Here is a 13,356-nt window from a genome sequence, read left to right on the forward strand (position 1 = left end):
ACCACCACCACCACCACCACCACCACTAATTCTAAGCATCTATGGCCCACAATAGCCAACACAATGTTGAAAGAGGAAAAACAAAGTTGGAGTACTGATACTAGCTGATTCCAAGATTTACTACAGAGCACCAGTAATCAAGACAGTGTAGCAAAAAAAACCCCCCAAAACCCCCAAAACAAACAAAAAAACACACAAAAAAACCCCACACATAGATCAATATAACACCATAGCCCAGAAATAGACCCACATAAATATAATTAATGATCTTTGACAAAGGATCAAAGGCAATACAATGGAGCAGGACAGTTTTTTTGCATTTTATAAACAAAATAGTGCTGGAACAAGTGAATATCCACATGTAAAAAAATAATAAATAAATAAGTCTGGACACAAACCCTGTACCATTCACAAAATTTGAAACTAGACCAAAATGTAAAATATGCAACTATAAAACTCCTAGAAGATAAAATAGAACAAAACCTAGATGACCTTGGATGTGAAGATGACTTCTTAGATACAACACCAAAGGCATGCTCCATGAAAGAAATAATTGACAATCTAGACTTTATACTAAAAACTTCTGCCCTGTGAAAGACAGCGCCAAGTGAGAAGACAAGCCACAACTGAGAACAAATATTTGCAAAAGACATATCTGACAAAGGTATATTCTCCAACATATACAAAGAACGCTCAAAATGCAACAAGAAAACAACCAGATTAAAAAATGGACCAAAGACTTTAACAGGTACCTCACCAAATAATATATACAGATGGGAAGTCATATATGAAAAGGTGCTCTACATCATATGTTATCAATGAGATGCAAATTAAAAGGAGATACCACTAGACACCTACAAAGAATGCCAAAATCTGGACCACTGATAGCACCAAATGCTGGTGAGAATGAGGAGCGACAGGAACTGTCATCATTGCTGTTGGGGATGTAAAGCCACTTTGGAAGACAGCTTGGCAGTTCTTATAAACAGACTGTTACCATAGGATCCAGCAATCACTCTCCTTGGTATTTAACCAAAGGGGTTTAAAACATGTCCACACAAATTGCACACAGATGTTTACAACCAAAAATTAATAATTATAAATTATTATTCATAATTCCCCAAGATGTCCTCTAGTGGGTGAATGGATAAAACAGAAAATTATTTCGTTCTAAAAAGAAATAAGCTATGCAGCTATAAAATGAGAGGGAGAACACGTCGATGCATATTACTAAATGAGAGAAGCCAATCTGAAAAGGCTACAACCTGTATAATTCCAACTATGTGACATTTTGGAAGAGGCAAAATTATAGAGACAATAAAGAGGTCAGAGGTTGCCTGAGCTGGGTAGTGAGGAGGAGGAAGAGATGACTAGGTGAAGTTCAGAGGATTTTTAGAGCCTTGGAAATGCTTTGTATACGATTTGTTGAGACCCACAGAATGTACAACCAAGAATTAACCCTAAGGTAAACTATAGACCTTGGGTATTATGATGTGTCAATATAAGTTCATCCATGGTTTAAAAAAAAAAGAGGTATTATTTGGGGCAGTGATATTGGTAAAGGGAGAAACTATGTATGTGTGGGAGCAGGGGGTATATGTTAAATCTTGGTACCTTCCCTTAATTTGGTTGTAAACTCTACTTAAAAACTGCTTTAAAAATGTCTTGAAAGAAACAAGGTTTTGAAGACTTCAAATGAAGTATGTTCGCTGAATTTTAAAAAAGAATTCAAAACCTTCAAGCAAAGCAAAAGATGCAGTCATCTGGTTAGTTCCAGCCCATATACCTGACCAGAATGGCTGACTCGTCATTAAAAAAAGAAAGGAAAAAAAATTATGCCTATTTTCCTTCTTTATTATTTCGAATGCATTGCTACTTTTGGGTTTCACTTAGGCACACATCTGAGCCATCTTTGCCTAGAAGAACAGCGGAGAGACCAGGAATTTAAAAGACGAGTTCTGAAAGGGCACCCCTTAAATGGCCAGTGCTGGCTCTCTGTGCTCACTTCCACTGGGAACTTGACATTCTTGTTTTATCTGCATAAGCAAAACTGTGATCACCTTTATCTCCAAAGGCAACACAACTCACTCAATTATCATCCCAACATTCTCTGAGGTTTTTGCTTTCTATTTATTTTTAATTTGCCGTAAGTGGAGATACATTTCCCCCTGCCCTCCTATGCAATGACGCGCGTTATCCAGGAGGTTAAGGGAATCTAAGGGTCCAGCCGGGGGCCACTGATCGGAGCCAAAATAATTGCTCCGTGTGAAACCCAAAGCCTCACGTTCACGCAGGACTGCTATGTTGCAAAGGGAGCTCCTTAGAATTTCTCATCTGTGAGCTAATTAGTGTGTCAAAACTCCCCAGAATCTCCACCACGTTTGTTCGCCGCCATTAAAAACTGCAGGAAGGTCAGCTCCTCTTGGCTGCTCCAGTGCTGCCTACACTCTGTACGTGAGCCCTAGGCACAATGTGCGGAGAGTGGGAGGTTTGAGGAAGAGGAAGGGGAGATAACAGTGAGGCCTCCCACCCCACGCGGAGCAATGCTGGAGAGAAAGGCAGGGCGCTCTTTCCCTGCAAACTTCTCCTTTCCCACGCCAGGAGGCCGACCTCCTGCAGCAGAAGGCTGCTGAGGCCATTTAACCGGTTTTCTTACTCTCTCTATTTCTGCTGTTGGCAGCATCAGGAAGGCAGTGTCTTTGAATAGGACTGATATTAATGTAAGTTCAGTCAAGATAAAACCAGTCCCTTCCTCTTTTGTTTCTGAGAAACTCCACCCCGCAGAAGTATGATCTGTCCTTAAGGTCAAGCCAATCTGCCTGTCACCTGTGAGCTCCTGACTCTTATCTTAATAAAGGATCATAGATCATGTTTTATGACCACTGCTTTTATCAACTGGGCTAAGCAATCACAGACTATTAACCTCCTAACGTCATGAGCCAAAGCATATCCACGAGTGTGTCCTATCTGCCATAAATCACAGCCCTATTTTTACTTTAAGACGCTGCCAGCCGGCCAACAGCAGAACCACTGTGATGTTTAGATTTGGAGATTTTAAAAAGTATCCTCCTCGCTGCTGTTGCCTCCACTCCTCAGCTCAGCCTTCTGCTCTCTGACCTCATCTTCAGCCCAGGCCCCATCTGCATCCCCGCTCCTCTCTTTGGCTTTATACAGAGGCTAACACCCTCCATCATCTGCTAAGTCCCAGCGCTGCTTTCTGTCCATGACAAAGCTCAGAAATTACCCCTGAGTTGTTATCATTTTTTTAGTAATAATTCTCATCGTTCCAGTTCGCATGCTTGCTTTAACGAGATGACTTTTGAATAAAGATATGACCAGCCGTATTAAAATAGCACAGAGAGAGGAGGCAGGCAGGCCTGGATAGTCTTTCCTCTCCTTACCTTCTAAAAGAATCATACGCCTTTATTATTCAAGGACTCTATTAAAGGCTATATATAAAGTTTATACATAAGATTTATAACTTTAGGTATAAACTTTATATATAAATATAAAGTTTGTTAGACTTTAAGAACCTAACTTGTATGCATATATTTTCAGTTTTTAAAAACAGTAAATTGCCTAAGCAAACTGAATTACCAGGATACACCACTGTTGGATACCAGTTGTCATACCTCGAAGCAATGACTCTATTGAGCTAGTGTCCGTGTAAAAGTCTAGCTTTCTAAAGCCCACCTTCAGCTCACTGTTCTTGTGGGAGGCGTGGCACATCAGTGTTATCACTGCTGTTGCTCTGCTTTTCTCTTATCATATTGGAAAGTACTGTAAAGAATGGTCTTTGAATTCTCAGTAGTCTCCCTTCCATTCAAGTATCTCCAGGAATTTGAGAAATTGGACCTAAGTCCTGATTCATGATTGGCCACTGGCACTCCCTTTATGTGCCCTTTGACAATGATTAGACCCACCAGCTCACCATCTCTCAGAACAACCTAATGAAGCCACATGCCTTCTGTACGCTCAGTGGTTATTAGGTCTCTGAAACCAAAACCAAGTAGAAAACACAGTAGTGTAATCATTAAGAATAATTATTAGCCTAATGGAGTGCTTGAAAATTTTCTAGGTAATACAGCTTTTCTCAGGTAATGTCTCACTCTACACATCAATTCTATGAACCTGACATTATTATTAATAATATAATAAAACATTTTGCATCACTGATGACAACTTTACCCCAATTCTTTCACTAGTCCAGCTTCCACAATTATAAAATTGAAAGAACTCTGAAAAATAAAAACTTTTTACATGTTCAAAATAAACCAAGTTAGCATTACCATCTAACCTGAACTGATAAGAGGTTTTTAAAATAATCTTTCTTTTTCTCTCTATGAAAATATTGCTGCGGAAGTATTAGTTTGATTATCATGAGGCCCCAGATCCCACTGCAGTTAATAATACAAAGTGTGTGTACTCTATTACATTGCACAAATATGAATTCCAACATTCAACTAGCCACAAGGTTTTAAATAAGGGTGTGGACCTCTAGTTAAAATCTTAATTTGAAGAGTTTTCAAAATAAATTTCCTCATTGTATACATGAGAGTCTAAGGCAGAACTGACACTAGAATTCAGTACAAAGCTTGTTTTCACTATATCATACTGCCTCTTTTAAAAAATTTTTTTTTATTGATTTCAGAAAGAGAAATGGAGATGGGGAGAGAGATTGAAACATCAGTGATAATAGAGAACCATTGATTGGCTGCCTCCTGCAGGCCCCACACTGGGGGTCGAGCCCGCAACCTGAGTATGTGCCCTGACCAGGAATTGAACCATGACCTCCTGGTTCATAGATTGAAGCTCAACCACTGAGCCATGCAGGCGGGGCCATACTGCCTCTTTTCTCTACTCCTACCACTGAAACCTGACTTTCTCTAGCTGCAAAATAGAGATAATGACTATCTCATGGAATTCTTGTGAGCATTAACTAAGCTAATGCCTAAGCAGTAAGAGTTTTACTAGGTATATGGCCCATCAAGAGCGTTGGTATCAATAAAGATAATCCGTAGAATTATTAACCTCTGTCCGTCCGCACTTCCCCATAGGCAGTGGCTCTCAACCTGTGGGTCAAGACCCCTTTGGGGGTTGAACGACCCTTTCACAGGGGTCAAAGACCATTGGAAAACACATATATAATTACATATTGTTTTTGTGACTAATCACCATGCTTTAATTATGTTCAATTTGCAACAATGAAATTGGGGGTCACCACAACATGAGGAACTGTATTAAAGGGTCGCAGCATTAGGAAGGTTGAGAACCACTGCCCACAGGCTAGTGATTTCCACATTGTGGTATCCACATTACCATGAGAAACACTAAGGGAATGCAGGGGGTAAGAAAACTAAGTTTTTTACTTCCAAAATACGCTTTTCATGACCACAATAAATTTGAAAACCAAAACTATTTGATTTGCAAGAGCCTGTTTGGAAAGGCTTTAGCAATAAAAACAGAAGGCCAAGGGAAAAAAAAAAGCAAACCACAGAATGTATGTTGTAAAGATAGAGTGGAAAGAGAATAGAGGAAAGTCTAGAGATGGTTTTGTCTCAAAAAACTGGATGACAGTCCCCTGGGGCCGGCGAGGGGTAGTAAGGTGGATGAGGCAAGAGTCTGGAAGGGTGTGTTAGGGCCTGAGGTGGAGGCGGCACTGAACTTGGAAAGACCATGTGAACAGAAAGGAATGAGCGTGAACAGACTGCCAGCCACCACTGCTGCTATCCCCCTGGTCAGAAGTCGGACGGGGCCTGCAGGATTCCCACCATCACTGGGGACTCTGCAAGTCAGCCGTGCGCTGGCTCCATGTCCTCACTGTCCTCGTCTGCTGAGCACCTCCCACTGGCGAAGGTGATAAAGGTGACCACCCATCCAGGCTTGCCTAGCAATGCCCCAAGTCTGTCGCTTATGTTTCCACCTCTTGTCATACTTAATAATTACTAACACCTCATTGTTTGTATTTTATAGATGATAACATGATGGTCACTTTACCTATCAACAACAACTTGCCTTTCTACTGCCTCTCATCCAGCAGAATAAGCACCTGTTCATCTGTTGAGGTTTTGCAGAGTTTCATCTGAACTGCTCCAAAGAGACACATCTCTTTAAATGGCCTAGGATATTGCAGGGCCCCTAAAATCGCAGGTGAGGGCTTTGGTAGACAAAGGGATGGTATGACCAACAAAGACCTGAAAACATATTTGAGTGGCACCAGACAGTGAAGGCCACGTTTGTTTCACATCTTTATTGAGGTTCTGATATCTTAGCATATTTCACTCCCTTTAGAGCTTAGCATCTTCCTTTTGAACATAGTAGGTACTCAATAAAGACGGATAAATCAATCTGGTTGAAGAAACCATCTGTTTCATTATCAATGCTGAGGTAGCAGGATGGGAAAGAAAAAATAACTTTATATTGTTTTTAATTATATAAGTGCATATTTAAGTTACATAGTTGATATTACTGAATATAATATCTATTTGTTTAATTTTACGAAGTTTATGTTCTTCAAAATGGTTTTCAGCAGTGGGCAGGAAGTTGAGGGGGCATAAAACTTGGTAGAAAGGAATAGTGATACATTATTTTTTTTTTCAGGTTTTGTTGGTGACTGCCTTATCACAGGATTGTGATATATTTCTTCTAAATTTTAATTTGCTCCTGACCCATAGATAAATTGTAAATATGCACAACCTTGGCTTGGTGTTTGGCTGACTAAGAACTATTTTTCTGTTGTGACTATAAATATTGAAAACATGTTCAGAACTTTGAGTTCAGTACTCAGCTGCTATGAAGTACTGTTTGAGAAGAAACCCAACGCTGGCATTTAGGATATACAAAGCATTTCTTGGCAGCTCACTTTCTATTTAAGTCAAAATTTGTTTGATGCTTGCTGATTATTATTACTGTAGTAGACTTTTTTAAAAACAAAAAATAACATTTAAAAACTAACTTCCTCATAGAACTTTATATTATTTTATTAATGCTTTGTTTTCATTTTTTAAATTTAAATAAAGAATAAGAATCACTAGCAATCTTCTATGGCTTCCTAAATTAAATATATTCCTTTGGAGAAAATTAGAGCCCTTAATTTAGAATAAACCAGTAAAAAAAAGGAAGAATATAAAAACTCAATAAAATGTTATAAAATCAAAATCCTTCAGAAAACTAGCAAAACCACACCAAAAACGTATTTTTTTTAATAATAAAATAAGCCTGAGTTAAAATGGCTATGCAAGGGAAGCAAGTAAGAAGACCTAGGCAAGTTGGAGGGATTCATTCACAGGTATAATTCTAGGTGTAACTATTCAGAAACCATCCTGTGAGACCTTTTGGAAGAAGGTACAATACAATCTTTTACTGAGTTATTAAAATTAATATGGTTATAGCATAAACCTAATTAAATGGATAGTTCCAATCAGCATCCTCTTAGTGAACAATTCTTCCCAACTTCCTCTTCTCATGAAAGCCAAGAGTTGAATAATCTTCTGCCGGTTAACTGCTCCTTTTAGCACATCCTTCTTTACAGAAGACAAAGGTCAAATGCCCAAAGAAATTCAAGACTTACTTAGAACTTACTGTTTTTCAAGGATTGCCCTTGCCATGTAACTTGTCCTGTATGGTTCTTAGGAGACTAGTGCAAAACTAAAAATTCAAAGTCCCTTTGAAAAATGAATATTCTTCCATTTGCTATAATTTGGAAACAGTATAGGCCAGTGATGGCAAACCTTTTGAGCTCGGCGTGTCAGCATTTTGAAAACCCTAACTTAACTCTGGTGCCGTGTCACATATAGAAATTTTTTGATATTTGCAACCATAATAAAACAAAGACTTATATTTTTGATATTTATTTTATATATATAAATACCATTTAACAAAGAAAAATCAACCAAAAAAATGAGTTCGCGTGTCACCTCTGACACGCGTGTCATAGGTTCACCATCACTGGTATAGGCAGCATACTGAAAACCTAGGTTTAGGATATCTCAGTATCAATTCCTACTATACCAACATTAAGGTAAATTTCCCTTGGAAGCTAGTTTCACTGGCAAAGTTGCTGAGGATGTAGTTCAAGTGTACCTCAGATAGCATCACAAACCTACTAATCTATCCTATCCTATATAATAAAAGGCTAATATGCAAATTGACCAAACGGTGGAACAACTGGCCGCTATGACGCACATGACCACCAGGGGGCAGTCGCTCAATGCAGGAGCTGCCCTCTCATGGTCAGTGTGCTCCCACAAGGGGTGCACCACTCAGCCAGAAGCACTGAGCTGGACTCACAGCTGGCAAGCGCAGCAGTGGTGGATGTCTGACTGATGGCTCCCAGACTGCAAGAGAGTACAAGCCGGGCTGAGGGACACCCCCCTTCCTGTCTACACTAGTCTACACTAATAAAAGAGAAACATGCAAATTGGTGTCACTCTGCTACACCCTCAAGCCACGCCCACCAGCCATACAGGAGCAAGTATGCAAATTAACCCAACCAAGATGGCGGCGGCCATGGAGCTGGAGTGAGCAGGAGGCTTGGGTTGCTCCTGGCGATGGAGGAAGCCAAGCTTCCCTCCCTCCCTGGCCAGCCCTGGTCTCCGCTCAAGGCTACAAAGTTTCAATTATAGAAGATAAATAAATCCCAGATACCTGCTTCCCTCCGCTCAAGGAGGTGCTGGGAAAAAAAAAAAAAAGGAGAGGCTGGGAGCTTGGGTCGCCGGGTGCCGTGGCCAGCCTGCAAACAGTCATCAGCCCCTCACCCAGGCTGGCCAGGCACCCCAGTGGGGACCCCCACCCTGAATGGGGCTTGGCCAGCCTGCAAACAGCCCTCAGCCCTTCCCCCAGGCTGACCACACACCCCCAGCAGGGTCCCTCACCCCATGGGGGCGTGGCTGGCCTGTAAACCATCACAGGCCCCTCTCCCAGGCCGCCCCACACACCAAGGGAACCCCCACCCTGATCTGGGACACCATTCAGGGCAAACCAGCCGGCCCCCACCCATGCACCAGGCCTCTATCTATACTAATAAAAGGGTAATATGCTAATTACACTGGGAGACCTTCCAGGAGACCTTCCAGACGTTCTTCTGGACAAAGCCATGGTGGTGGGGCCAAGGTAGAGGCGGTTAGAGGTCAAGAGGGGAGGGAAGTTATGGGTGATCAGGCTGGTGGGGGGCTGGGCCATTGGGGGTAAGCAGACCAGCAGGGGGACCAGTTGGGGGCAAGCAGGCCATCAGTGGGGGTCAGTTGGAGGTGATCCGGACAGCAGGGGGGGGCAGTTTGGAGTGAGCAGGCCAGCAAGGGGGCAGTTGGGGGCGAGCAGTCCAGTGGGGAGGGGAGGTGGGGGTGAGCAGGGGGTGGCAGTTGGGGGTGAGCAGGCTGGCAGGGGAGGCAGTTGGGAGCGAGCACACCAGCATGGGGGGCTGTTGGGGGTGATCAGGTTGGTGGGGGGGGGCATTTGGGGGCAAGCAGGCCTGCAGGCAGAGTGGTTAGGGGCAATCAGGCAGGCAGGTGAGTGGTTAGGAGCCAGCAGTCTCGGATTGCGAGAGGGATGTCCGACTGCCAGTTTAGGCCCGATCCCTGTAAACTGGCAGTAGGACATCCTTCGAGGGGTCCCAGATTGGAGAGGGTGCAGGCCGAGCTGAGGAACATCCCCTCCCCCATGCACGAATTTCGTGCACCGGGCCACTAGTATATATATAAAAGGCTAATATGCAAAGTGTCCCCGTGGGAGTTCGACCAGGAGACCGAGAGTTCTATCACTTGCTATGACATGCGCTGACCACCAAGGAGCGGCACAGAATGAAGGAAGGCCCCAGCTGGCAGCCGGAAGGCCCAGATCAGACCTGATTGCTGGCCAGACCTAGGGACCCTACCCGTGCATGAATTTTGTGCACCAGGCCTCTAGTTTAAAATAATTTTACATATGGAAATATGGGACTTTTTGTTTTTCCTATCTGCTTTATTTCTTCCAAAATTTTATAATGTATGTGCATTAAACCTATACTTTTTAAAACTTAAAAATATATTAATAACTCACATTATTCTGGATTTAAAAATGGATTGTAGTATATCCCAATAAGAGACTTTGAGCTGAACTGTAAAGTTAATAACATGCCTATTGGGGATATTCTTTCCCATGATATGACTCCTGCAAGAGCAAGAGAAGCACATTTTCACTCAAGAGTTAATTCACATAACTAAAACATCATGTAATAGCTCTACATTTTATACAGTTCAGGGTATTTTGTTTTTTTGGGCATAGAATTTGGTAATTTTATTTACTTAAAAACCCTTATTTATTTCAACTAACCCTGAAAAAGACCTCAGGCATAGATTTCTTGCCAACAAAGCTGTAAAAAATCCACCAATGGCTGGCCTCCACTGTTGCTAAATTACTGTAAGTTACTCTTCAAGTTATTCTGTGTTTTTTTCAGGATTGAATCAAAATGTAATTTATCTAACATTCTAAAAAGGAAATATGCAGAGTTAAAATACTTCTGAGCTACTTTCCAACTCAGTTACCTTTTTTCTTAACAATTTTTTAGGACAAGGTCCTCTAATATAATTTTTTCTCATGAGCGACAAGGACATTTTAACATAATGAATGGTTCAACTACTACTATCGGCTATGCTCTGTCCAAGTAAATAATTAAAAAGGTTTTTGCCAGAAGAAAAACTCTGTCTTCTCTGCATGGGGCAGAGGGAGGGGCACCTACTCTGCTCAGCTCCACATCTCACTTTCACCGAGTTTTCCCAACTCGAGTCTCTGATAAGTATCCAAAGACAGTCTGGCTTTCTGGTCATCTCTTATCAAACAGATGACTAGAAAGTAACACAATACGACAGTATTATCTTCATTTCCCACCCAAAAGAGGAAAACTTCACTGATTTAAGATAGAATGTTATGCACTCAGCTTTGAAAGAAGATGCATTTAAGAACTATTTACCACTTAAGGAAACCAAGATGGCGGCATAGGTAAACACCTGAAATTGCTGCCTCGCACAACCACTTCAAAAATACAACTAAAAGACAAAACGGACATCATCCAGAACCACAGGAAGGCTGGCTGAGTGGAAATTCTACAACTAGAAGGAAAGAGAAAAGCACACTGAGACTCAGAGGAGGTACAGAAGTTAAGTGCAGAGGTACAGAGGCGCATGTGGAAACGGCTGGCAACTGAGGACACGGTTGCCTTTTTCAATTGGGAGGGAGTCTCAAGCTCCCGACTGCTCTGAACTCCAGTTCAGGGAAAGTCTCTGAGGACCCAAACTCATACGGGGAGAAACTGGACTGTCTGGCAGCAGGCGGAACTCGAGGGTGGCTTTCTCTCAGAGGGGCTTGCAGTGATTCCTGGGACACTGAGACCCAGGGCCTCTTAGGGTAGGACTGAGGATCAGCCATAGCTGTTTGCTCCACCCTGTTGATTCCCTGAGACACCGCCCCACCCAAGCTGTGTGCAGAGGCTTTTGAATATGAAAGGCCTGGCCCTTTGCAATCTGAAAATTACCTAACAAACTGCTGCTGGGTCAGAGAGACCCAGAACATCCAAAAGAACGTCCAAGGCCCCACAGCAGCTTACATTGCTTCACAGCTGGGCCTCATCTGGGTACCTCCAAATCCCAAACAAAGAAGAGGAATCTGCAGATCTCTCCATAGCTCCTGCTGGATAGCCTCAGGCAGAGTCTAAATTAGCACATCCTTAGAGATCCGAGAGCCAATGTACCCAGTGGTCAGAGTGGGACCATCCAGATTATAACTCCTCTGATCCATAAGAGACACACTTAGGGGGCAGACTCAGTGAGCACCAAAGCCCCACTGAAGCAAGTCTTGCCCCATAAGGGTGTCTCCAGCACAGAAGTTCTCCCACTGTAGACACAGCTGATTCTCACAGCCAATTGGCATGGAGGTCAATTCCTCACAGTGATACCTACAACAATCAAGCCTTAACTACAAGACTGTGCACAAAGCCCACAAATGGGTGCACCAAGAGTGTCCACCTCAGGTAATTGGGTAAGTTGAGCCACTGGGCCCTATAGGACACCTAGCACATAAAGCCACTCTATCAACACAGGGAACCATAAAAAATGCGGAGACAAAGAAACAGGTCACCAATGACAGAAATAGAGGAAAACAAACTACAGGAAATAGAGTTCAAAACCACACTTATAAGGTTTTTCAAGAATTTTCTAGAAACCGCCGATAAATTTAGTGAGACCCTCAAGAAATCTAGTGAGACCCTCGAGGTTATGAAAAAGGACCAACTAGAAATTAGGCATACACTGACTGAAATAAAGAATATTATATAGAGTTCCAATAGCAGACTAGAGGATCGCAAGAATCAAGTCAAAGATTTGAAATACGAAGAAGCAAAAAACACCCAACCGGAAAAACAAAAAGAAAAAAGAATCCCAAAATATGAAGATAGTGTAAGGAGCCTCTGGGACAGCTTCAAGCGTACTAACATCCGAATTATGGGGGTGCCAGAAGAGAGAGAGAGCAAGATATTGAAAACCTATTTGAAGAAATAATGACAGAAAACTTCCCCTACCTGGTGAAAGAAATAGACTTACAAGTCCAGGAAGTGCAAAGAACCCCAAACAAAAGGAATCAAAAGAGGACCACACCAAGACACATCATAATTAAAATGCCAAGAGCAAAAGACAAAGAGAGAATCTTAAAAGCAGCAAGAGAAAAACAGTCAGTTACCTACAGGGAGTACCCATACGACTGTCAGCTGATTTCTCAACAGAAACTATGCAGGCCAGAAGGGAGTGGCAAGAAATATTCAAAGTGATGAATAGAAAGAACCTACAACCAAGGTTACTTTACCCAGCAAAGCTATCATTCAGAATTGAAGGTCAGATAAAGAGCTTCACAGATAAGAAAAAGCTTAAGGAGTTCATTGTTGGGGGCCAGATGTAAGCTGGCAAGGTCCTCACACCTGAAGGGGCTAGCAAGGCTGGGACCCTTACCCACACAGTTTTCCCAGACTTGTTTGGATGGTGGTTATCAGTAGAATGAGAGCAACATTTGTAGAATGAGAACAGCCTTTCATGGCTTACCAAGAAGTCTGTAACTATTTACTGAGATATGCTGTACTGAGAACTTGTCCTCCTGCTGTGTCTCTCCCTTAGAGATTAAGAGGGACAAAGAATACATTCCTCTTGGCAGACCTCCTATTCAATGTGTTGTGTATAAATAAGATTGTGTGGCTAATAAAGTTGCTTCAGTTCATCGAGAGAACTGGGGTCCTCCCGACCCCGCTTTCCTGTCTTTCTTTCTTTTCTCAATTCCCACCTCCCTGCCTCAGCCGGCTCAACCCTGTCAGGCCGGCCCTGACAGTTCATCACCACCAAA

General features: G+C 42.3%; 1 protein-coding gene across 1 annotated transcript in view; it reads right to left on the reverse strand.

Moving 5' to 3' along the window:
* ENPEP (glutamyl aminopeptidase) overlaps positions 1-13,356 on the reverse strand; it is a 90,344-nt gene that overhangs the window by 57,643 nt on the left and 19,345 nt on the right. The gene's annotated exons all lie outside the window — the stretch shown is intronic.

This window comes from Myotis lucifugus, unplaced genomic scaffold (assembly GCF_000147115.1).
Source record: "Myotis lucifugus unplaced genomic scaffold, Myoluc2.0 scaffold_217, whole genome shotgun sequence".
In the NCBI taxonomy this organism is placed as follows: domain Eukaryota; kingdom Metazoa; phylum Chordata; class Mammalia; order Chiroptera; family Vespertilionidae; genus Myotis; species Myotis lucifugus.